We start from the raw sequence: 25,809 nt of genomic DNA, 5'->3' as shown, positions 1-25,809 counted from the left end.
CAGTCACATTTTTGCTGCAACACCTTGGCTACGTCTACACTGGCCCCTTTTCCGGAAGGGGCATGTAAATTTCAGCAGTCGTCGTAGGGAAATCCGCGGGGGATTTAAATATCCCCCGCGGCATTTAAATAAAAATGTCCGCCGCTTTTTTCCGGCTTTTAAAAAAGCCGGAAAAGAGCGTCTAGACTGGTCCCGATCCTCCGGAAAAAGTGCCCTTTTCTGGAGGCTCTTATTCCTACTTTGAAGTAGGAATAAGAGCCTCCGGAAAAGGGCGCTTTTTCCGGAGGATCGGGGCCAGTCTAGACGCTCTTTTCCGGCTTTTTTAAAAGCCGGAAAAAAGCGGCGGACATTTTTATTTAAATGCCGCGGGGGATATTTAAATCCCCCGCGGATTTCCCTACGACGACTGCTGAAATTTACATGCCCCTTCCGGAAAAGGGGCCAGTGTAGACGTAGCCCTTTTGTCTGTTGACTGGCTTTCACTGGGAGCTCTGCATTAGGTTACCATAAACTGGTGTAATTCAAGATTGAACCTAGCTCATAGGATTTTATTATGTATCCCTATCCACTGACTATTTGTTGGAGGAGAGCAGATTTCCAGAGACTAAACTCACAACTTTATGATGTATCTAGTGCTAAAAATCCTCTCTTAAATTCCCAGATTTAAAAGGGGAGGAGGCTTTTTAAACTTGACTGTACAAAGGGAGAGGCATAGCTTGGGGGAGCAGAGGTCCAGGGAGAGCATATACTCAAGTGCTCACCCACGCCCTTCAGATGTGTCTTTGCTCTACTCACCTACACCACGGCCTCTCTGTGTCTTCTGCTATTTATGCCTGTGCTAATCGGGCTATGAGAGTATAGATGCTACATGACATTGAAGGAAGCATGCAGGGTAGAGGCACCTGGAATTCTGGGATCCTTTTGGCAAATAAATCTGCTCCAGTCTCACTGTTACTGTCCACAGGCTCCTGAAGGAAAACTCTTGCAGGTACCAAGCTTGTTGGGCCTGGTAGGTATCATGGTTGGCAACCAGGGGCAGACCTAGTATATCACTAACCTGCACAAAATGGTTGACTCAGGCAATCACCAAACTTAAAAGATGAATTAATTGATGAAAAATTAGTAATAGGGGCAAAAGCTACAAGAGCTTGAATGAAAATGGTGAGAGAATCGATAATAATTTTAACAAGAGTTCTAGGCATGTGCAAAGCTAGTGGTTAACAAGCTCACAACCAATACAGAGATTAAATGGAGAAAACACAGAAACAATGTAGTAACTAATGCAGGGAAAACATAAAAACTACACCAAAACTCAAACAAAAGCAAATGCACAAATACAAAGCAGAAAATACAGACAAAATGCAAAGGACCTGTGGATACTGCCTAGAAAGACGTGACAATGGAAAATAGCTTGAAAGCAGGATTTTTCTGTCATATTTTTATTAACATGTCTGTTTACCAGTTTGACTTTGTGTTGTTACCGAAGGGGTGCTGAGGAATTAAATCCTTTCTCTTTGACAAAGGGAAAAGGAGAGAGAACTGGGATATGAACAGAGTATAAATTAGGCTCTGGCTTCCACCAGTATGAATTGTGTTTTAAGACTGCTTGTGTAATACTGACCTAAAAACTTTATGACGCTGTATTCCAGGTAATGATTAAACCGACCTTGTTTTGAAAAGGCTGTTCAGTGTCACGGCAAGTACTTACTGACATGCCTTATGCCCTACAAAGGTAAAGCCTCTCGGGATTCTGAATTTGTTGGACTTACTGCAGTGAGCCATGGAGAGCAATGATTGCTAGAGCCCATAGGCCCAGTCTGAGTTGTTATGCCCTTGTGGAAAACTATAGCTTCTTTAGGGTTCAGCACACTGAAAGGGATTACTCCCAATAGGTCGTTTAAAGATCCAGGGAATACATGGCACGTTGGATATGCAATAATTGTGGTAAAGGAAAACACTGCCTACACTTGCAGATAAGGAAAGGAAAGAGAAAATACACCATCTCAAGGAAGCACGCAGTAATTCAGAGGAAGAGGTTTTGCATGCATGTGACGTTAATGCTCTGCAAAGCAGCAAAAACAAATGCTCCAGCCAGCACTGGATGCAGAGACAAGGCAGCAGCACTTGCACAGACAGTGGGGAATCGGTGAGACTACATCTACACCACAGGCTTCTTGCGCAAGAAGTTTTTTGTGGAAGAGATCTTCCCCAAAAACTTCTTGTGCAAGAGTGTGTCCACACTGCAAAAGTGCATTGGAAAAGCGCAAAAAAACCCGTTTCCTGTCCCCACACACCTTTTTGCACAAGAACTCTTGCGCAAAAAGGAGTTATTCCTCATAGAAAGAGGAATATCTCTACCTCATAAACCACTGTGTTCTGTCGATTCACTGTTAATTTTCTTGTGGAAAAATGTGCGTGAGGTATGGAAGTTCTGTGAGGTTTTTGCACAAAAGCTCTGCCGTGTAGACATAGCCTGAATGTGCTAGGTTGCAAAGGCACACTGAGCATAATGCAAGAGAGGAAAGATAAACTGTAACCAAGCCACAGCCAAATTAAAATGCTCCAATGGCATGATCATAACACTACTAGGACAAAGTAAATTATAAGCAGAAAACTAATAGAAAAGAATACAGGCTGAAAATTTCAGGTAGTACGAACAGCACAGAAGGCACTAGTTTCAGCTAAAATAAATGATTGTGACCTTAGGGATGTTAAATCTGGGACAGAAACTCCATACAATAAACACATGAGCAAAACAAAAAACATATCCAGGTCACACAATGCACTATAGCATCCCTGCAACAAAGCTGCTAAAAGATTACCAAGTTGTTTTTGAATGACTGGAATGTCTTCCAGGCATGTTACAACTGAAAACAGATAAAAGGAGTCAGCACTTGATTCACAGAGTACCCATTGCATTAGGATAATGGGAGCAATAAAGCAAATGGAAAAAGAAGGCCCCATTGCCTTCACAGAGCCCACAAATTGGATAAGCAAAATGGAAGCCATAGAGAACCCAAGCAAACTCTGCGTTTTCTCATCAGTTTCCTCATCTATAAAATTGGGATGATGATACTGACCTCCTTTGCGAAGCGCTGTGATTGCTATAGATGAAAAGTTCCATATAAAGAGAGAAGTATTGTTATGTTACTGTTATTATGGGCATAATCCCAAGACACTTAAACAAAGTATGAAAAAGAGCCATCACGCTTACAACTGCAGAAATATTACCTCATCTAGCAAAAGCAAAAATATTATCAGTACTTAATGTAAAAGAGGGATATTGGCAGGTGCTACTCGATAATGCAGCTATCTCACCACATCTTGATGAGCAGATAGCTACAGATGATGGAGAACACTCTTCAAGATCAAAGCTATTGCTGCCAGTAAGTGCCATTAGCGAGACTTACTAATGGGACATGCGGCTCAGTGTCATAACTGATGACTTTTTGGTATATGGGCTAGAGACAGCATTGCAGAGCCTGTATCAGAGCACGACCACAACTTCACCTGCCCTTTAGAAAGAGTCACAGAAATAAATCTAAAACCAAATAACAAAAATGAAATTGTGTTTTGACGGCAGTGCCATACGCATGATGCTTGCTGACCTCTCAAGATCTACAACCTAAGCATAAAATCAATACACCGGATGCTCATACCTAAACATATTACATTAGTTCAAAGACTTAGGATTTGTAAACTATCTTCTGAAATTTTTCCCAAGCCTTTCAGACATATGAAGCCCTGATGTGACTGTAGAACAATGATTCAACATGGACACATATCAATTGGTGGTGACCAATTATTCCACCCTGAAATACTGTGATAGGAATGTGATGCTGGTAAAGCAGGTACCAGTTCTTGCCAAGTTAGTAGGCATCAGGATTAACACTGACAGACTCATAACTGGAAACCAAACCAGCTCACCCCTGTTTTGTTCAAAATAGACATTCATCTTATAAGAATGTATTTAGTGTTTAAAAACGCTGTGAAATGCTGGTATGTTGCTGCATGTATAAATTGCACTTGTAATGCCAGTGTTCTAAGCTAGAAGAAAATCTCTAAGTTTTGCTTTGTAACTTTGAGAATATTTGCTCTGAACTTGTGAACCCAGGCATAGGAATTGTTCCTCTGTCCCCTCCCCTCATGCCCGGCCATTCAGGAGGCCCATCAAAATTAAATATGCCACTGAGTAACATCCATATCTTGGAAATGTGGCATGTAAGGGAACTCATGGCCAGGGAAGCTAAATGTGAAGGATAAAATGGGTCACAAGACAGTTTTGTCATTTCTTTGCTGTTTAGTGTCTCTGGCCCATTGTGACCGGGAGCTGGTGCATACACACTTCCTTTACAATCTGACTGTCTACAGATGGATACCAAGATTGTATCTGGCAGCATCATGCAAACCACCATCCACTTGGTGAAGTCCTCTAAAATAATGATATTTTAAATATGCATGCTAGTTGCCCAGCTATGCCAGCCTGAAAAAAAGACATTGAATTTTCCATGCACAGGGCAGAGAGAGAAGTGTATTCTGAAACTTACCCCTTGCCTTTTCCAGTATAGGAAAGCTTTAATTAGACATAAATGAGTTTGATCAATGAATCATTAACTTCCATTAAACTTTAAGTGGATTGCCCGACCTGGCTACTTCATTCTGAATTTAATCTGGTGTACACTTTAATTAGAGTTAAAGGGACAAAAGCTGGAGGCGATTCCTCTCAATCCTTCACACAAAATGGAGTTGAGTCAGCTAATATGTTAATACTATAGTCAGCTTGTAAAGACAGACTTGGCCTTAAAGTGTGATTTCTACCCCTCCCCCCCCCCAAAAAAAAAAATCACAAAGTGGATTGTTACTTGAGTTGGCTTTTAGAATTAGCTCTGGAATTACCTATCTTGGTGTGTTCAAATGCTTACAGATCCTGTTCATCCCACACATTAGCTGGCACCCCAGGCTGTGTAGTAAGTACTTTAAAGAACTTGCAAAGTGCACTGACCAATGCAGTAGATGAGGAAGGGGTCTACTTGCATGTTGGTAGAAGTGCTGGTGTATTCTTTTGGCAAATCAAAATAAAATGTGGCTTGCCATAGGTCCAAATGTACTTGGGAGAGTGGAAGAACAACAGTGTCTGACAAATTCCAAAGCATAAGAAAAGAGAGCCTCTAAAATGTTAATTTTTCCAGCAAACAAGTTCAGGGCAATGGAAAGAAAATTGGTTTTCCTTGTGCTGTTTTTACATTTTGTATTTGTGTGTTTGTTTGTGGCATACAGTAGTGAACTAATGTTACATGTGAAGGATTTGCATCAGTAAAGACCCCTCCAGAGGACTGGGAATTTATTTCTTGCCTTGCTTTTGCACACAGTTGAACTCTCAAGTCTACTATGTCCCACAGTGCTGTGCTTTTCTTCTCCCCAAGAAATCTGAGTCCAAGCACTGATTTTTTTTTCAAACTGGTTTCAGATGTGACAATCTTAGAGAACGAAAAGCAATCTGCTAGTTGAGCTTAGTTTGTGAAATTTGATGTTTTCCCCATTCTACAATATATCTGAGATGCCTGAAAATATTGTCCAGACAAATTAGGTGGCTTTACATTTATTTTAGTTCTTACCAAAAAGCAAGACTAATAATAGCACAGCGGGTAGGTTTGCATTTTAGTTATTACAAAAGGGTTAGACTAAGTGCACCGGAGGCACAGTGCTGTCAGGGAGTGGGTAAACATCCACCTTTTTGTCTGTGTCATCAGGCGGCCATATTGTTAATTTATAGAGTTGGTAAAAAAAAAAAAAGTCCAATAGAAGGGTTTTCCAGCTGAAAATGTGGATTCAGTGGCATCTCAATGTTTTATAAGGAAGTGTTGATTCCAGCGTAACTTCCAATGGAAATGAGGGATGGTGGCTGGCCTTGTCTGGTTTTCCACCAACCTGTCCAACTGCCTGGGATTCCCAGCTGCTTCTCAGCTCCTTGACTTACATGGTGCTTCAGCTTAGTGAACTTCCCAGCATCCCACTCTGCCTGGCTCCACAGGATCCTGAGCTACCTGCTTCCCTGGGATCCATTCCCAGTAGCCTGCCTGTCCAGTTTCCCAGCTCCAGAAATGTTTGTACGCTCTATTTTGAGTCAATATTTCATTACAATCTCCATTCTGTGGAAAATTTTGCATTTCTAAAATTCATTGCACCTTGTAGAAATTCCATTTTCCAGAAATGCAATTTTTGAGGTAGGATGGTGTTGATGGGCTGTTCACCCCATACTAACCCTGGAAGGGTGAAAGAAGCTGAGAGACGAGCCAGTGAGACAGGCCACACATGAGGGCTGTGTCTACACTGGCATGAATTTCCAGAAATGCTTAAAACAGAATAGTTTTCGTTAGAAGTATTTCCGGAAAAGGAGTGTCTACATTGGCAGGCTGCTTTTCCGGAAAAGCCCTTTTTTCAGAAAAGCGTCCGTGGCCAATGTAGACGCGCTTTTCCGGAAAAGAGCCCCGAGCGTCATTTTCGCGATCGGGGCTTTTTTCCGGAAAAGACTACTGGGCTGTCTACACTGGCCCTTTTCCGGAACAGTGTTCCAGAATAAGGACTTATGCCCGAGTGGGAGCAGAAGAGTTTTTCCGGAATAGCGGCTGATTTTGTACAGTAGAGCATCGTTGCTTTTCCGGAAATTCAAGGGCCAGTGTAGACAGCTCGCAGCTTATTCCGGAAAAGCGGCTGATTTTCTGGAATAAATGGTCCAGTGTAGACACAGCCGAGGACTTTAGGCTGGAGAATCAACCCCTGATTAGAAGATAGAGCACAGCTGAGCAAGTGGGGGGCTGGGCAAGTATAAAGCTGGAAGCTGGCAACAGAAATAGTTGTAGTGAGGAAATCTGCAGCTACCCTCTGTGCATAGGAGAGAGAAGAAGACAATATAGGGAAAGAGTAGAACTCAGGGGGTAGGTACAGGCTCTGAGAAAAGGGCATACCCAGAAAAAAGAATGATGTAGGAGAAATCCAGGGGGACTAGATAGGAAGTGTCCCAGGGAGAAAACAGAAAGGTTGAGAACTGAACAGACTTTGGTTGTGTGTTTTAGAGTCCTTGTGAGCCAAAGTTTCTCACTAGGCGTTGAGAGAGTGGGAGTGCCTGGGCAGCAGGCTGGGTGGCCCATGACTATAGGTCGACTCGGCCATCGCCTAGGGCACCGCCTTTAACAGGGCATCTGGGGTGCCTGCTGATGATGTCATGGGGCACACAGGGCGCCCAATGATTTCACTCCATTGACGGTTGTGCAGGCAGGGGCGCCGATCATGCGTTCCACCTGGGGCGCCAGCTGCCGCAGCCTGCCTCAGGCCACTCCTGGCAGCAGGTCAAGTGAGACTTCATAGGCCAGAAGGAGAAGCTACATAGGGTGCTTGTACACAGCAGCATTATTTCAGAATAATGGTCATTATTCTCAAATAACAATGTGAGCATCTACACAGCAATTCCGTTATTTCAAAATAAATCTGAAACAATGAACAGCTTATTCTGACTTCTGTAAACCTCTTTCCACAAGGAATAAAGCCTCTTCCAAAATAGCTATTTTGAAATAGCAGTAGTGTGGATGCTCCACTGCTGCTATTTCAAAATAGCTCTTTCCCGGAGTCTTTCAGAGTAATTACTCCTTCGTGCTTCCTGTGGCTCCAAATTGAGATTGCGTGCCCACATTAGGGGAGCCTGCCTTGAACTAATCTCAAAGCTTCCCTATTATGTAGACGTGTTACTCTGAAATAGCTTATTTTGAAATATTTCTTCCGGAATAGCTTATTCTGAAATAACTGTGCAGTGTAGACAGATCCATAGTGACCCAGTTAGAGGACTGAGTCTCAAAGAGGAAGTTGAAGCTTGTGGTGTGCGAGAGAGTCCATAAAGTGAGAGAAAGGATGACAGGAAGAAAGACTGCAAGGGGAAGCATCAGACTTGGAAGAGAGCTAACCCCTAGAACAGACAAGGGGAGGCACCACTACAGTGAGCATACCCTGTGACAGATGGAAATTCCAGTTCTGTGCAGTTCTGTTAATTGAAAATACTGCCTTTCTTCTGCAGAGTGGTATTGTTCATATGAGTAATGGCTTACAAGCAAACAATAGGGGGCTTAAATTCTGGTCCTTTGCAAACCCCAGTTTCTGGCGGCTTTCAAATCTGTACCTTTTTTGAGCATTAAAAATCACTTCCGGTGATATACCCTGTTATTTATTTTGGAGAAAACATACAATCATAGAATACTAGAACTGGAAGGGACCTCGAGAGATCAAGTCCAGTGCCCTGCCCTCACAGCAGAACCAAGAACAATCTAGATCATCCCTGATAAATGTCTATCCAACTTGCTTTTAAATATCTCCAGTGATGGAGATTCCACAACCTCCCCTGGCAATTTATTCCAGTGTTTAGCCACCTTGATAGTTAGGAAGTTTTCCCTAATGTCCAGTCTAAACCTCCCTTGCTGCAGTTTAAGCCTATTGCTTTGTGTCCTTTCATCAGAAGCCAAGGAGAACAATTTTTCTCCCTCCTTCTTTTAACACCCTTTTAGGTACTAGAAAATTGCCATCATGTCCCCTCTCAGGCTTCTCTTTTCTAAAGTAAAGAAGCTCAGTTCTTTCAGTCTTCCCTACAGGTTATGTTTTCTAGACCTTTTTTTTTGGTTTTGCTCTTCTCTGGACGTTCTCCAATTTCTCCACATCTTTCTTGAAATGAGGTGCCCAAAACTGGACACAATACGTCAGCTGAGGCCTAATCAGTGCAAAGTAGAGCGGAATAATTATTTCTCACGTCTTGCTCTCAACACTCCTGTTAATGCATCTCAGAATCATGTTTGCTTTTTTTGCAACATTGTCACATTGTTGACCCATATTTAGCTTGTGATCCATTATGACCCCTGATCCCTTTCTGCAGTACTCCTTCCTAGACAATTACTTCACATTCTGCATGTGTGAAACTGATTGTTCCTTCCTAAGTGGAGTATTTTGCATTTGTCCTTATTAAACCTCACCCTGCCTACCTCAGACCATTTCTCCAGATCATTTTGAATTATGACCCTATCCTCCAGAGCAGATGCAACTCCTTGTATCATCTGCAAACTTAATAAGCTACTCTCTATGCCAATATCTAAATCATTGATGAAGATATTGAACAGAACTGGCCCCAAAACAAACCCCTGTGGAACCCCACTTGTTATGCCCTTCCAGCATGACTATGAACCATTAATAACTACTCTCTGAGAACGGTTATCCAGCCAGCTTTGCACCCACCTTATAGTAACCCCATCTAGGTTATATTTCCCTAGTTTATTGATAAGAAGGTCATGTGAAACCAAATCAAATGGTTTACTCAAGTCTGGATATACCATATCCACCACTTCTCCCTTATTCACAAGACTTGTTATCCTATCAAAGAAAGTTTATCAGATTAGTTTGACATGATTTGTTCTTTACAAATCCATGTTGGCTGTTACCTAACACATTATTTTCTTCCAGACATTTTCAGATGAATTCCTTAATTGCTTGTCCCATTATCTTTCCTGGCACAGAAGTTAAACTGACTGGTCTGTAGTTTCCTGGGTTGTTCTTATTTCCTTTTTTATGGATGGGCACTATATTTTCCCTTTTCCAGTCTTCTGGAATCTCTCCCAACTTCCATAATTTTTCAAAGGTGCTAGCTAAGGGCTCAGATACCTCCTCTCTCAGCTCCTTGAGTATTCTAAGATGCATTTCATCAGGCCTTGGTGACCTGAGGATATCTGACTTTTCTAAGTAATGTTTAACTTGTTCTTTTTTTATTTTAACTTTAAATCTACCTCATTTCCACTAGCATTCACTATGATAGGCATCCTGTCACCATCCATTTTCTTGGCAAAAACTGAACCAAATAAGTCATTAAACAGCTCTGCCATTTCCAAGTTTCCCTGTTATTGTTTCTCCCTCTTCACTGAACAAGGAACCTCCCATGTCCTTGGTCTTCCTCTTGTTTCTAATATATTTGTAGAATGTTGTCTTGTTACCCTTTATTTCTCTAAGTAGATTGAGTTTGTTTTGTTCCTTTTCCTTTGTAATCTTCCCCTGGAAAATTGTGCTGTTTGCTTATATTCATGCTTTGCAATTTTTACCTAATTTCCACTTTTTATACACTCCTTTTTGACTTTTAGATCATGTAAGATCTCCTGGTTAAAGCCAAGGTTGTATCTTGCCATACTTTCTATCCTTCCTATACAACGGAATAGTTTGCTTTTGGGCCCTAAATAATGTCCCTTTGAAAAACTTCCAACTCTTTTCAGTTGTTTTTCCTCTTAGTTTTGCTTCCCATTGGACCTTACCAACCAGCTCTCTGAGTTTACTAAAATCTCCCTTCCTGAAATTCATTGTCTTTGTTTTGCTGTCCTCTCTTACCATTTCTTAGACTCATGAACTTTATGATTTCATGATCACTTTCACCCAAGCTGCTTTCCACTTTCAAGTTTTCAACCAGTTCCTCCTTATTTGTTAAAACCAAGTCTAGAACAGCTTCCGCCCACTAGCTTTCTCAAAATTCTGAAATAAAAAAAATTGTCTCCAATGCAGTCCAGGAACTTATTAGATAATCTATGCCCTGCTGTGTTAGTTTCCCAACATATGTCTAAATGGAAGTCCCCCATCACTACCAAATCCCATGCTTTGGATAATTTTGTTAATTGTTTAAAAAAAGCCCCATCCACCTCTTCTGCCTGCATAGGTGGTCCTAGACCCCTAGTATGACATTATTCTTGTTTTAACCGATCCCAGAGACTCTCAACAAGTCTGTCTCCTATGTCCATCTCAACCTCAGTCCAAGTGTGTACATTTTTAATATATAAGGCAACATCTCCCTCCTTTTCCCCCTTCTTAGCAAGTGGTAGGTAAATGTTTTATGTTTGAAAGAGAAGCTGGACTCATCTCTTGCCACTTCAAGTAGTGTGAAAAGATCACTTACCAGATGTCCAAAATTGGGTGCATCTATAAGGTGACAAAGAAAACTTGTAGGTTTATCTAATAAAAATAGACTGTGTTTACCTCTATCATCATCTTTTAATTACAGGGTCTCATAATCCATGTAAACTTTAAGGATTTGTCTACATGGTGGAGTAATGCACACTATGGGGGTGTTCTTTCTAAAGTGCACGAATATGTTGCACATTAATTGCAGACTCTGCTGGTATATGTTTCCTAGTGTGCTTTTGTCTAGTGCTGTTTGAAATCAGTAGCTCTGGATAAGGAGCTTCCAAGAGATTTAAATGAGCTGGCTAAAGATGTTGCTGGAGCATTAAGGTTGACTTTCAATAAGCTTTGAGTATTGAGGAGGTTCCAGAAAAATGGAACAAAGCTAATGTTGCACTAATATTTAAAGTGGGTAAATGGGAAGACCCAGGTAATTATAGACCTATCAGTCTGACACTGATCCGAGGCAAAATAATGGAGTTGCTGACATGGGAATCAAATTAATACAAAATTAAAAGAGGGCAATGTAATTAACGCCAATCAACATGAGCTTATGGAATATAGATCCTACTAAACTTATGTGATATCTTTTTTGGTGTAATTACAAGTTTGCTTGACAAAGGTAATAATGTGGAAATAATATACTTAGATTTCTTTCAGGCATTTGAGTAAAAATCTAGAACAATATAAAATTAACATGACATTCATTAAATGGATTGAAATCTGGCTTACTTCTCGAAATGTCATTGAAAATGGGGAATTATCATTAAGTGGGTCAGTTTCTAGCAGAATCCTGCAGGGATCAATTCTTGACTACATAGTACTTAACACTTTTTATCAGTGACCTGGAGGAAAACATAAAAACACTACTGATGAAATGTGCAGATGGTACAATAATTAGAGGAGGAGTAGTAAACAATGAAGAGGACAGACAAATCCCTGACACAGAGTGATCTGGTTCACTTGGTAAATGGGGCACAAGCAAACAATCTGCATTTCAATACATCTACATTTAAAACGTATATACCCAGTGTGACGGACTGTGCCGGGTCTGGGCACAGCTGAAGGCGTCTGCTCAGGGCAAATTGCTCAAACTCGGGGCTCTTTACTGCCCCAGACTGGAGACCTTCCCAAATAGTCCACAAACCAGTCACACCGAGCACTTCAGATGCCAATCTGGCCAGCCAGAAGCCTCACAAGAAAAACCCTTCTGACTCCCCCACTCTTCCTGTGCCCCAATCAGCTCCGGGCCAAACACACAGGTGAGGGGTTATAGAACCCAATCTCACCTACCCCGAATGGGTTCTTCCGGTCCCAAGAAACCAGCCACAGGTCCCAATCAATTTACACTCTGGATCTTACCCACAAGATCACACTGAGCCAATCCTTTAGAATTTAGAATTTAAAATCTAAAAGTTTATGACTAAAAGAAAGAAAAGCATGAGAGTAAGGTTGTTAAGGAGAATACATTATATACATTGAATCACCAAGTCCTCAATGCAGGCTCTTAGCAGAGATGTTATAAACTGCTAACTTATAAGTCTCTGGTGTACATCCTATGTCAGGATGGATCCATGGTTCTTTCCAGCTCATTGTTCTCTGCAAGGCTGTATCTGGGATCAGGAGCTGAACTGAAGACAAGATGGAGGGTGCCACATGGCACATATATACCTCTCCTGGCATCCCCCTGGTCAGAGCAGGACACATGGTCGAGTGACCTATCTCTGTTTCACATGCTGACAGCCATTATGCCTTGGCTGGTTTGCAGGTATCAGTCACATTCCTCAGGTGTGTACTGGCACGTAGAGATTCATTGTCTCCTTGCTAATTAGCATAGCCACTGGCTGAACATTTCTTGCCTATTGCTCTGTCTCAAACAGAGAATTCTCCAGCATCCACAGAGTACATATTTCTAACTCCACATATAGATATTATACAAGTACACAAATAGCACATACAGAATCAGTAGAACATAAGCATTCATGTGACACCTCACATGACCCCCTTTATATAGACTTTTTGGACAAATTCCCCCCCCCCCCCATGGGTGCAGCAATGATCTTTAAAATTCAATAATGTGACACCTAGGAACAAAGAGTGTAAGTTAGTCTTAAAGCAATGACTCTGAAAAGGATTAGAGATGGGGTGGATAATCAGCTGACCAAAAGCGCTCAATTATGTGTTTGCTTTTGTTTTGTTTTTGTTTTTGTTGTTTTTTGTCACAGCATCACACTAAGGCAATTCTGAGATGCATAAACAAGAGAATCTCAGGAAGGAGTAGAGTTTTTTACCTCTCTATTTGGGACTGGTGCAATCACTGCTGGAATACTGTGTCCAGTTCTGGTGGTAATAATCCAAGGATATTGACAAAATGGGAGAAGGTTCAGAGAAGAGCCATGAGAATGATGGAAGGATTCAGAAAAACACCTTATTGTGATTAGACTCAAGAATCCCAATCCATTTGAGTTACCAAAGAAACAGCTAATGGGTAACTTGATTGCAGTCTATAAGCACCTACACGAGACTAATATATGATAATGGGCTTGCAATCTAGCAGGGAACAGTATAACAGAATCCAGTGACCTGAAGCTGGACAAGTTGAGAATGGAAACAAGGCATACATTTTGAACAGACAGGGTAGTTAACCTTTTAAAAATTTACTAAAGGTCATGGTGGAGTCTCTAACATGGACAATTTTTTAAATCAAGACTGGATGTTTTTTAAAAAAGATCTGCTCTAGGAAACTTGTGAGTGGGGGGAGTTTTATGGCCTTTCTGGCCGTGGAATTTATGAAAGCACACTAGGGAACTTTTAGAGCACTCCAGCTGGGTCTACACAGACCAATTTATGTGTAAGTGCCATTCAGAAAACACCTCTCAGTAGAGTGCATCCATGTAGCCATGTTCTGTGTCTTTCATCGCTCAGGTGAAACAGATATTGATCTTAATTGGTCAACTCAGGTGCTGGAGTCAAGTGCAAGTGATTTGACCAAGTCAAGGGTGACTTTGAAATGGACCATAAAATCCCTTACTATTCCTGCTCCAGCCACTAAAAGCAAATAAAAAACTGCCTCTCTCTTGACTTGGATAACTTTACCTAAGGCCTATAGATTGGGATCCTAATCCTTGCATTGTTTCACTGTGACACCTCATGGGTGCAACAGTCTACCTCTGTGGAGCACAATGAAAGATTGGATCCTGGAAGATCAGGATGCACCTCCGCTGTTAGAAATGGCGGAGAGGAAAAATGCATGAGAAGTGAGGAAAAACAAGGGAAAGGAAGAAAGTGCTGCTGTCCTCTATCAGAAACACAACATGATGTCTCTGAACATGGGTCTTAAAATGTAGGAGGCTCTTTTGAAGCAAAAGAGCAGTCTCAGTTTCCACATGCTGCCTGATCACAGAAGTGAACCTCTTTTGTATTGCTGATGATATCTGAGAGAGATCCACTCTCATCTCTTCATACATATTACCCATAAAAACTGTGTTAGAAGAACATTATTTAGGTTGCAAAGTAAAGTACTCAGAAATTAGAAAACTCCAGAATTTAAATTTTCTATGCACTAAGAGCAGAGGAAAGAGAGGTTTCCTGCTTTTAGTTCTGGTGCCTGGTTCTACTTGTTTCAGAGCAACCCTTACGGGGAAAGTCCTTCTGTACCCAGGCTGAAGCACTTTGTGTGGATGGTGCATGCATAGTCTGGTCAGAACTAGAATCTGTGAAAGGCTAGAACATGCTCACTGAACAGAATCTTCAGAGATTTTAGTTGTTAATCAACAGGTCTCTACTGAGCAGGTGCAAACTGCAATTTTTCAAATGCTTAAAACTTGCCCAAATCTAGGCATGTTTTCACAGGAATGGAAAAAGACATATCCCTGACACAAAGGCCATTCCCTTGCCAAATTTCAAGTTCATGTTCCAATGAATGGAGGCGCCAGGGCTGTTGAAAGAAAACATTGTTGTGACTGGGCTAAAAAATGTTGGCAATGGTTTTTTTCCCCCCTTAACCAATGGCTAACACATTCTGGCTAAAATTTTTCAGCCTGAGGCAAACACTCAGCCTGGAAATTTTCAGCCCCAACTTTTTACAATTGCAAAGTTGTTAGCAACTGAAAACAGGGTCTTATAATGGGGAAGTATCAGGCAACCTTAATTATAGGTGATGCCCCCAGCCCTTTCTATGGTATCTGGTACCACAGGAACCTGACAGGGTTGTATGGAGGCACGTTTATGAATGTGTGCCAATGGACTTTAAGGCCTCTTTTATAGATAAAGGGAAAGGGTATACTTTGGCTGCTATATTAAGGCTATGTCTACATTATGTGCTAGGGATGTGATTCCCCTTCTTGCGGTAGCTCTCAGCCCCTTGGTCTAGGAAGATGGCTGTCAAAGATCCTTTCCAAAGTGAGTGTGAGGGATGAGTGCATATGTGCACTGTGCTCGAGGAAGACCATTCTGCCCTCTTTAATGAGGAGAGAGGTGTCTGCACTGAGACCAGAGTACTTGCTGAGATGGATGGATAAGGAGCATGAGGAAGACAACTGATACTCTCTGAAACCTCCTTGCTCCAGTGCCTTCTACTTCTCTTCAGAATGGCCACTGCTCCTAAAGTACATGTCAACGGAGTCCTCTGCCTCAGCCCCCCCCCTTTCACCAAACTGAACCTGTAGCTCTGTAGTCCACCATTTGAGCTGGCACTGCAGCATAAAGCCACCGAATAGTTCTGTGCCTGGTAGAAATATTTGACTTTAGTCTGCTGATCTGGTGAATTGTTTTTCTTGTCTAAGTTGAAGCAAGGATACATTTGGGTTAATAGGTTTCTTGTCAATGCCTCCCTTGCTTTGCACTTCCTAGTAGGGCTCAGGGGAAACACAAGCTATGAGGTTTAAAAAACAAATTGGAGACATTTCTGGGACTTGGGACACATGAAATTCCCTTGTCATAAAGTATAAAGCTTGCTATTCCTCCAAACTCACCCATGGAGTACAGTCAGCAATTGCTGTAAGAAATGGACTCTTAGACTCTGGTAAAATTTCTGCATGGTCTATAATTTGCAAGATCTTTCAGTAAGCAAAATAATCCAATATCTTGTTACAGACTTAGCTAGGGTGAAAGATGGAGATAGAACCGATAGATCTTTGGTTATTGTCCATGAATTGTTTGTTACATTGGCCCCTTTTCATAATAGCAAAAAATTGTACAACTCTGTCTTTAGCATTTTTCTCATTTCTTCTTTGTATGTATATGCCAAACAAGGGGGTTCCACTGCACAGGGAGCTTTAAATACTGAGGGCAAGCGACTGCTCTTTCCCCAAGGAGCTTATCATTAAAATAGACATAGCAGAGGGTGGAGAGAGGAGACATTATCCCCCTTTTGCAGATCAGGCATTGAGAAGACTTTAATTTCACTCAGGAAATCTGGGGCAGAGTTTGGAATTGAGCCTTCCTGTCTTTACCCTTGGAGCTGTCATTCCAGACATAAATGTGCTAAATAGCAGGTCTGTTAATATTATTTCTCCTTCCTCTCTTACAGTTGTGTTTCCATTTTTTAAACAGCATCTCTTTTCTTCTTAACCTTTCTGGTTCCTGTTTGTTCATTGTCCATCCCCCTTGTTTGCTTCCTTCTGACAACATCCGTTTTTTGGGAAGATGAGGAGCAAAGAGGATGGATAAAAAAGAACAAGGGGCACATGTTTCTTTTCCTCTTGTATTTGCACTCCCTTTTGTTATAGTCCATTCTACCTCTTCCCCTTCCCTCCGCCCCAATTCTATAGCTCTTTATCCTCCCCATACCTAACAGCCCCGTCCCTCCTATGATATCTCACTTCTTTCTTCTCACTGGATTTCACCTTCTCTCACCATTGTGGAACGTTGCTTTGGTTGTTGACAATGATGGAAACAAGTCTGTGTTTTCCTCTTCCAACATGTTTCATCCTCTTTCAACCTCACAGAGAGATGAAGGTGTAGCAGTTCTAGGGTCCTCCCTTTTAGCATCTTTTGTAGATGTAGCTGAGAAGACTATTTCATGGTGCTTCCCTCTCTTCCTGTGTTGTTGGAGACTATATAGGAGCTCAGTTAAGGTACATCTACACAGGAGGGCTAAAGTGAAATTAAGCTACGCAACTTCAGCTATGTCAAAATAGGTTAATTCGGCTTTTGGCGCTGTCTACATAGCAGGAAATCGAAGGAAGAACACTCTTCATTCAACTTCCCTTACTCCTCATGAAATGAGGGTTACAGAAGTTGAAGTAAGAAGCTTATTTCGAAATAACAGGCTTACAGTGTACACCTTATTTCGTTATTTCTAAATAAGCGTGCAGTGTAGACATAGACTTACAGTCTACCAGATCCCAGAGCTGGGGAGTTGACAGCAATCGGAGCAGTGCCCCCATGCTCTAAATCAAATGGGGTACTTTCAGTCAGACTCGCTACATCTCATTAGCCAGTTTTGGGCAGATGTGGCAGATATCAGTGATTTTACTGGATTAATATTCATTCCTTGTGTTGAGTTTATATTTTGAATTCTACATCCGCATTGGAAAAGTTGGAAACTTACCTGTTTAAAAAAATTAAATGCAGAAATTATCCAGAAATTGAGAGAGACACTTTAACCAGTGCCCAAAAGCATGTGCTACACACCCTACAGAATAAATAGAAAGATCTGGGCTCTAGGAGAAGAACTTGGAATCCAAAATAATTGTGAAGACAGTCAGAACGAAGGGAGAAATGTGAGGTGTGCACAAGAAAAGCAGGTTGCAATTTTGCTTGGCTATGCACACTTTGTATAGTTGCAGAGCTTTGTATAATATAATAGCTAAATTTACAGGAAGTGGGACAGTGGACTAAAAGTCAGGAGATTTGGGCTTTATGCCTAGCTCTTCCAGTGACATTGGGTAAGTCACTTCACCTTTCTGTTTTCCTTTTCACCCTTTGTTAGAATGTTAGCTCTTGGGATTTGGGGTTGTCTTTTGCTTTGTGTTCGTACAGTGCCTAGAACCATGGGGCCACAGTCTCAGTGGAGCCCCCTGTGTGCTACCATATTTCAGATACTAACAGTTATCCGCTCCCAAAAGAAAGGCATAATAAGGAGAAGAGAAGATGGGAGGGACACAAGAGGTGGAGATTGAATAAGGGTAGACAGGACAATGCTAGCCCGGGACAGGACAGGACATAAAAGACAGAGAAATCGGCCATTTCCACCCCTTGTCTATGTGTCCATTTGTCTGTCTTCACTGTATACTTCTATCATAAGCTCTTTGGGACAGGGACTATCTTTTTGTCCTGTGTTTGTTGAGCACCTAGCCAAAGGGGGTTCCAGTCCCTAACTGAGGCTCCTGGGCACTACTGAAATACAAATCATAAATAACCATCAGACAGAAGGTGAGCTGGGGAGCGGCCAGATGTGGGTGAGGCCTGAGGTCAGGCCTTAACGAAACAAGGCATCCCAATAGGTGTCAGAGGTTCACAAGGAGCCCTGATCATGTCACAGGCATCTCAGCTGAGTGAGAGCAGGAGGCAGGGCTCTAACATGTTGATTTTTCCTCTTTGCCCTCGGAAAAGAGGAAGCGGGTGCCTACAGGGTCTGCCACTGAAAGAGGCCTGGATTCATTGGGGAGAGGCACATGGCTCTCTCCACACTGAGGGTTTATAACAGGGTTTAATTGGATTTGGCCTGCAGGATGTATAGAGTTAGGTGTAAGGGAGAGGTGATTTTTTTTATGCTTCTCTCTAGGGTCTCCAGGGAGCAGATGAGTAGTAGGGGTGGGTTTTTTTGTTTGTTTTTTGCTTGTGTAGCCTATGACTGATTCCCCCCCCCCCCCCCCCCCATGGGGAAAAAAAAATCTGACCAAAAAAAGGTTCTCCATTTCTGGTTTATAGCTTAATATGCCAGCTCTGTTTCCTATTACAGGATTTGACCTTCTTCCTGAACCCAGCTCCTGCTGAGTCATTTTCTCTGTAGTTACTAGATGTCATACACATGGGTGCTGTCTTGAAGTGGTTTCCATCATATACAGAATTTACAATTTGATTCAATGGCTCTTAGTACTCCCACTATACAAATTGTACCAGCGCCCCAGTTACAGTACCATAGATGCTGTATTTATAGTACTGTACAGATTTGACAGACTACTGGAGGACTGCTGGTTATGAAGGTTGAGAGGAGCATTGTTCAGTTAGAGGAGAGAGGCTAGAGGCCACTGTATAGCTACAGAGTTTGTGATGAGCTGATAGTCTGCCTGTGACATAAGCTAAAACTCCACTGGATTTTTTTCCCTTGGAAGGAGACACAGCAGAGGAAGTTGTATTTTGCCTGCAGCACTTGGGTGAAAATGCATGCTGCAGCAGAGAGATCTGAAGCAAACTTCCAAACCTTTTAACCTGGCTGCCCTTTGCGAAGTTATTTTCTTCACCAAGTAGAAATGCTACCCAGCAGAACAATATGTGGAACAAAAGGCAATGCTGTCTAGTGAGGCAAAATAATTTCAGGTCCCTAATATGATGGATTCAGACTTTGATTCCTTTTTACCATTTGTAAATGTGACTGACCTAAGAATGGTTCCCAGAACACAATATACATATTTGGCACATACACGGGATAGCTGCCAACAGAGTTTGAATTCATATTGTGTCCTTTCGATCCATCTACATTATTTCTTTTATATGATATGCCTCTGACTGGCCTCAAAAGACAAATAATCTTTCTGGAAACGTGACAGGTTGTAGCATTACACCACAAAGCATCTCTGTTTTGTATATCTCCTTACTTACAAACCATATCCCAAGATAACATTACACAGTTAAATAATACAAGGCAGTATAAAATGAAAGAAAGCAGTGGTGTTGAAGACACTACATGGTAAATAAATTAATTGTGCATGAGGCAGATAGGGTTTGGGTCATGAGGCCAATAACTGAGAGAGAGAAAAATTAAGAAGTGGCTATGATGGAGAAGAGATGTTTAATTTTTTTTGTAGAAGGTGGCAAGCCAATGAGATGCAGATATATGTGAAGGCTGATAAAATGCACCATGTTTAAGTGTGGCTCTGAGTGATCCCTTTAAAGGCATCTCATTTCGTTTTTTTTAATTATGTGTTATTGCTTTCTAAAGGGTTCTGTTAGTAAATCCAGGTATTGACTGGATTGGATTGCTGATTAAAGCTAACAAAAAGCCCCCATGCCTTGCAAGCCAGGGCTAAAACATTACAGGTATTACAAAACGTGAAAAGACTTAAGTTAACAGTGCTGTTGGTGCCTCCCACAATGGTCAAAATTTGTAGCTCTAACAGCTGTTTTCAGTATGATAAAAAGAAAGGTGTACAGTAGCCATTTAACAACTGGCTGGGAATCCCCGAATTCTAATCCTTGATCTGATTATTTCTCTGTGGCCTTGAGCAAGGCTTTTCTTGACTCAGTTTCCTTCCCTCTCCACCCCTCTACCCCTACCAGTAACATGGGAACAATACTTGTATAGCTATCTCAAAGTGGTGTTATATGAGCTCAATGAGGGTAAAGGGGATAGAAGATGAAAAGTGCAAATTACTATTATCCGTCTGTAGGGACAACTTTTCCTTTTATTTTTAAAGTGGCTTAGACTCTTTTTGAGTCTGTGACACTTAGGTGGGTGGCTTCCTTAAATTAAATGATATTATTTGCATGAGTAAGAGCTCAGAGAAAGGGCAAAATGTTTAGGGAAGCAGAGGTGAGTTAATGAAAAACATTTCTTATTATAATGTAGACAAATACACAGTTTTACTGTTGGAAATGCCTCAGATCCAGCATGGCTAAGTTGTAAGACTTTGTTGGGGTGCCAAGTTATTAGCTACGATAGTAAATAAAGCAATAATACATGCTCTCCTGGACCCTTGTGTTCCGTTGTATCTGCCCATTTCAAACAGGACATAGTATAAAAAGAGGATGCTTGGAAACAGAGGAGGATGACAGGGGCATGGAATAATTTTTATATGAAGAGAGATGGGAAAAGATTGGCACTATTTTGTTGTTGTTCAGTAAGGAGACCAACAAGAATGGATATGACAGAAGGATATAAAGTAATGAATGACAAGGCCCCCAGCGGATGGCGGTAAGGAAATCTTTAACTATAGTGTAGGATTCAAGTATTGTTTGCCCAGAAGACTCAAGGGACATAAGAGTGCTACAGAACTATATAGATTGCTTCAATCTGTCATGACTAGGCATCTTGTTCTTTGAAACATGCATGCCTAATGAAGAGAGAAGTTGTATGAATATTGTATGCAAAATAATTACTATGCAGCAATGTTAAGGTTGCTAAGTCAAACACTCAGAAATTAGAAAATGCCAGAGTAAAGTAACCTTGAACGTGTTCCTTTGAGGGCCCGGAGGCCTGGAGCCAACCACTCACTCCTGTTTAATTATTAAATCCAGCTGGGAAAAGGTCAGATAACCCCCTAAAGGTCAAAGAGATCTTAGCTGGAGGAGACCTGCAGGAGACAGGTGGCTCCTGGACCAGGGTGGGCTGCTGCAAAGGTCTTGGGGCTCTATGCATTGTGTTAGTCAGGCGAGTATGTTACTTTGCTAGTTTTGTATTTTAAATTAATAAGCCATGCCTTGAGGGAAGGACTTGTAAGAGACTTAGGTGTGGCATTAGTCCTTCCTAGGCTGAGGGTGACTGGCCAGTCCCACAGACTTTCCTGTGTATGTGCATTATGTCAGAAGAGATGCCAGGGATCTCCCCATTGTGGAGTTACTGTGTCGCCTGTATTCCTTTCAGCTTGAGGAAAACAAGGACTAGAATTTGACCGTTCCTTTTGCTGGGCTAGCAGGGGTGAGTGGCCGTGTGTCTCTAGGAAGATCTAAAGTGTGTGCTCTCACAAAGGGCTGCCAAGAATCTGGCCCTAAGTTGCGCCTCAAGTCCTACAGAATTGGTGACACAGGCTGACTCAAGCAGCCAGCTAAACCGTATCGCTCACACTTTCCCTTTTCTTCTTAATGTAACAGCTAAGGCACATTTGTGGACTGTCTGTCACTGAGGGAATTCTCGAGCCTTAAAAGCATTATTTTAAAAAACAACATGGCTATATTCCGGCAGCAGTGATGCTGCAATGGCTGTTGTCACATTTTATCTTCCTTCACATGATGCTGAAGGGGCAATGTAACTGAAAGGGAAGACACTTCTTTCGAATGCCCTATCCCCCTGCTAGCGAGTGCAATAGCCATCGGGAATGGTGTGGGGCATGAGGGATGGAAAGTGACCTCTTTGCTCTGTCTGTCTGAAAAAGGAGAGGACAGTGAACACACCCTGTCAAAGGCTTCCCTTTGGTGCCAGCGCCAGAACTGGCAGTGGCGCACCTGCTCCTGCCTGCTCGAGGGAACAAAAAGCACAACAGCCAAGAGAAGCTGAGGCAGCTGCAGCTGGGCAATGAGACTGCAAGTGGTGCTTCTGTAATATCTGAGCCCGAGCCCAGTTGTGGCTCCACAGCGGCCACGTATCGGTGAATGCCAGAGCACTCTTGCTCCTCAAAGCAATAAGCCAAATTCATCGCTTCAGGTGAGACTCCATTGACTTCAGTGAAGCTGCACAATCTTCCCAAGTGTGTTTTGGCCCAATTTATTCTCTCTTTAGTGATGTACTAGTGCTTGGCAAAGCACTCTGTGCTGTCCCATACTGGGATAGTTACTTGCTTGCCCACTGCCCCTTACCTGCTATGAATGATTTTTAACTTTCCATCCGGACAGAGCTAGCATGCCTCCCATTAGCTCTGACTGCTCCTGACCTTTACTGCTGTGATGCCCACCCACTGCTTCAGAAAATTCCTCCCCGGTGAAAGAATACTCCGGTGACACAAGTTTGCATTGCTTCTGCCAGTCATTTTTCTTCTAATGCTCTGTTTCTTCCTGCCCCAAATCTGTATTGTAGTAACTTGTACAGGTCCCACATTTGGCTTTTTGCCAATTGTTACATTTTGGAATCCAGGCACATAGGAAGCATGAGCTGCTTTGATCTCAAGTAGGGACTGAAAAGGTCACTAAGGAATGGGCAGGTGTTGATCCTTGATCCTGTGTTGTGACATCCACATTGTGACATTGCCATGCTATCCTGAGTTGGCATGTCTGTGTAGTAACATCTCAATTCCCTCAGCCTTTTCTACGCACTTGTAAGATTCAGAGGCAATACAATGTGCCTCCAGAGGTGTACTTTGAACACCTTTGTGCTGGAGTTATATCCCTTAAGGCAAATCATTACATTATTTTAATACACAAAATATTGGCCTGTCCTAATTGTGTTTTATATCACCTGGACCAGTCATTTTCCTGATGGGAGGGAAGTCTGTTAAGTTAGTGGTTTTCAAACTACAGGTCACAACCCAGTATGGGGCCATAGAATGTGAGGCACTAGGTCTTGTTGCTGCAGGGGGATCAGGTGGCCAATGGGGGTGTTAAGTCAGGCTACCTGCCTGTCCTGGCACTACAGGCTGCACAGGTCCAGCTCCGAAGGGCGTGTGAGGCATCACACAGGGCTCCATGCACTGCCTCTGCCCCAAGCACTTGCTCTGCATTCTCATTGGCTGGGAACCTGTTACTATCTGCTTCTAGGGTGCAGCATGGCCTGAGGCGCCAGGAGAGGCGGGAAGCCTGCTTTAGCACCCCCGCTGCATCGCTGACCAGGAGCCGCTCAAGGTAAGTCCCTCTTGTCCCAGCTCTGCTCCCCACAAGCCAGAGTCCCCAAAGCTCTCATCCTCAGCCCCATCACAGAGCCCATATGCTAGTCGAATTATATTGGGACATTGGCATCAATAATTTTCTTCAACTGGGTCATGGGGAAAAAAAGTTAGAAAACCCTCATGTTAAGTCATACTGTGCTGGGGAGGAAGGGAGTTCTGTTCCCATTTTGAGGAAGACATCAAGGTAGAGCTAGTATTGTCCCACCATATCTCTTCCCCTACCAAGAACTATCTTTCCACAGCCAACCTGCTTAGGACCTTGGACAGCCCACTGTTCCTGCCAGCTCTTGTCTCCTACCAGGAGGCAACTGGGAAGAAGTAGCTCAGACATGAAGCGATACAGACCACAGAAAAGCTTTATGCTGAAGAAACTTTTTACAGCAGAGATAAGGTGACATGGTGCTTTCTGGGAAGAGGTAGAGTTCTTCAAAAACTTTGGTGGGGAGGGGTTGGTTAGATGATGGCTATGCTGGTGGGGAAGAGTCTCATTTAGCAGCTAGGGGAGAGAGGCAGAGAACACAGACTGGGGTTGGTCTGGCTTGCCGGCCTGACCTGAACATTCTAAGGGATAATTGTGACTGATGCCATTTGTTATGTTTACAGTAAAAAATTGAAATAATGCTTTAAGGAGTGTCACCAAGAAAATGGCTTCCTATCCAGACTATATCCCCATGACATGCATTCTTGGCGCCCACCAAGGACTTATGGAAACTAACTGCAATCATGGAAACAAGCCCAGCTTTAAATGACTAAATTAAATAGTAGGTTCTTCCGACTGCAGTATTTGGTACCCTTATTATTAGGACATTTCACAATTTAAAACTGGGCTTTGGTCCATGGTTGCAGTTAAGTCTCTGGGAAGTACAATGCCAATGTTCTAGGCCGTCACGTGCGCCTTGCTGGCATTAGCGATGCAGAACTCCTTTCAAGGTGGACTGACAGAAGAGGGGAGGGGGGAAATGAACAAGCCTGATTGTTGCATTGAATAGTTAAACAATCCCTCTCCCCATCAACAGCATGTCTGTGATGCCAGCTTGTTGCTTTTGAGGGGAAATATTGACTTACATGACTTTATTTGATTCATGACTTGATGGCCCACTGAGACTAGTCATGAGAATCAGAGATTTTTCTCCTCTAAGTTGCCAGTTGTTATCTCATTGCTGACTGAAGTTGGCACCCTTATTGTAAGTCTCATCAAAGCAGCAAAAGATTCATTACATTGCACAGACTGAACTGCCCTCTTACTTCCAGAAGTGGTCCTTCACATCAGGCTTGAAGCAGCTGGGAGTTGCAGCATGGGGCAGTTAATGAATCTACATAAAGCCTGTTTTGCAGACTCTAAAGTAACACTTGGATAGGAAGATGGAGTTAGTGCATTCTCATCTCTAGACATCCTGGATATGAACACTGTGTTTTCTTCATTTTTCTCCTCTCTTCACTTTTCCATCTTTCCTTCTTAATTCTCAAGAGCTGGGTTGCCAATAGCCCATGCACAGCCAAAATTCCCATTATGTAAAAAATGACACTGCACATCATCCACCCAGCTATAAAAATACTTCGACATGCTGCTGTAGTAACCCTGTCAGTGATCGTTGATCCTTGTGTTCTTGTAAAATTCGACCTCCCCTCATGGAAAATGGGGGGGAAGGAGTCATAAACATACTTTGATGTTCCAGTACTTTTTTACAAGGAGAGTTAGTATAGACTACAGTTCTCAGAAAGCGCATGGAAATTGAACCTTATTGTTTTTTGGGGAGATTTATACGTCATTGGTGATCTTTGGGATTAGAATGACCTGAGGGGAAGAAAGACATACCCATGGAAAGAAGTCATTGAAATAATCTAATGGGAGGATAGAACCCCAGAAATGTATGATCAATTTATGATCAGGCCTTTATTCTGTTGCAATCTACAGTATGGTGCTGTCTGGCTTATCTTTCAGGTCACAGAGAAATACTCTTGGACATTGTTGCAGTACAAATTTTATTCAGACTCTGCTAGCCACTGGGACCTGGTGCACTGATGCTCTCATATTGAATGGGATGGCAGAGGAAATGCTGAGCATGCCCTGATCTGCTCTTGTCTGGTGGGATTCCAGAAGGCAAACTATTTAGTTGATAGAAGCGGCCAGAAGTGTCAAATCAGT

At 42.4% G+C, this 25,809-nt stretch overlaps 1 long non-coding RNA gene across 1 annotated transcript in view; it reads left to right on the top strand.

Moving 5' to 3' along the window:
- Positions 1-24,066, top strand: part of LOC142827642 (uncharacterized) — an 83,280-nt gene extending 59,214 nt beyond the window's left edge. Inside the window, exons 2-3 of the long non-coding RNA XR_012902343.1 lie at positions 23,536-23,619; positions 23,906-24,066. This is a non-coding gene — a long non-coding RNA (uncharacterized LOC142827642). The remainder of the gene's footprint in view (positions 1-23,535; positions 23,620-23,905) is intronic.
- The last annotated feature ends 1,743 nt before the right edge of the window (positions 24,067-25,809 follow it).

The sequence above is a fragment of the Pelodiscus sinensis genome, chromosome 3, assembly GCF_049634645.1.
Source record: "Pelodiscus sinensis isolate JC-2024 chromosome 3, ASM4963464v1, whole genome shotgun sequence".
NCBI lineage: Eukaryota > Metazoa > Chordata > Testudines > Trionychidae > Pelodiscus > Pelodiscus sinensis.
Note: the sequence above shows the minus strand (reverse complement) of the source record. Positions and strands in the feature narration are given on the sequence as shown.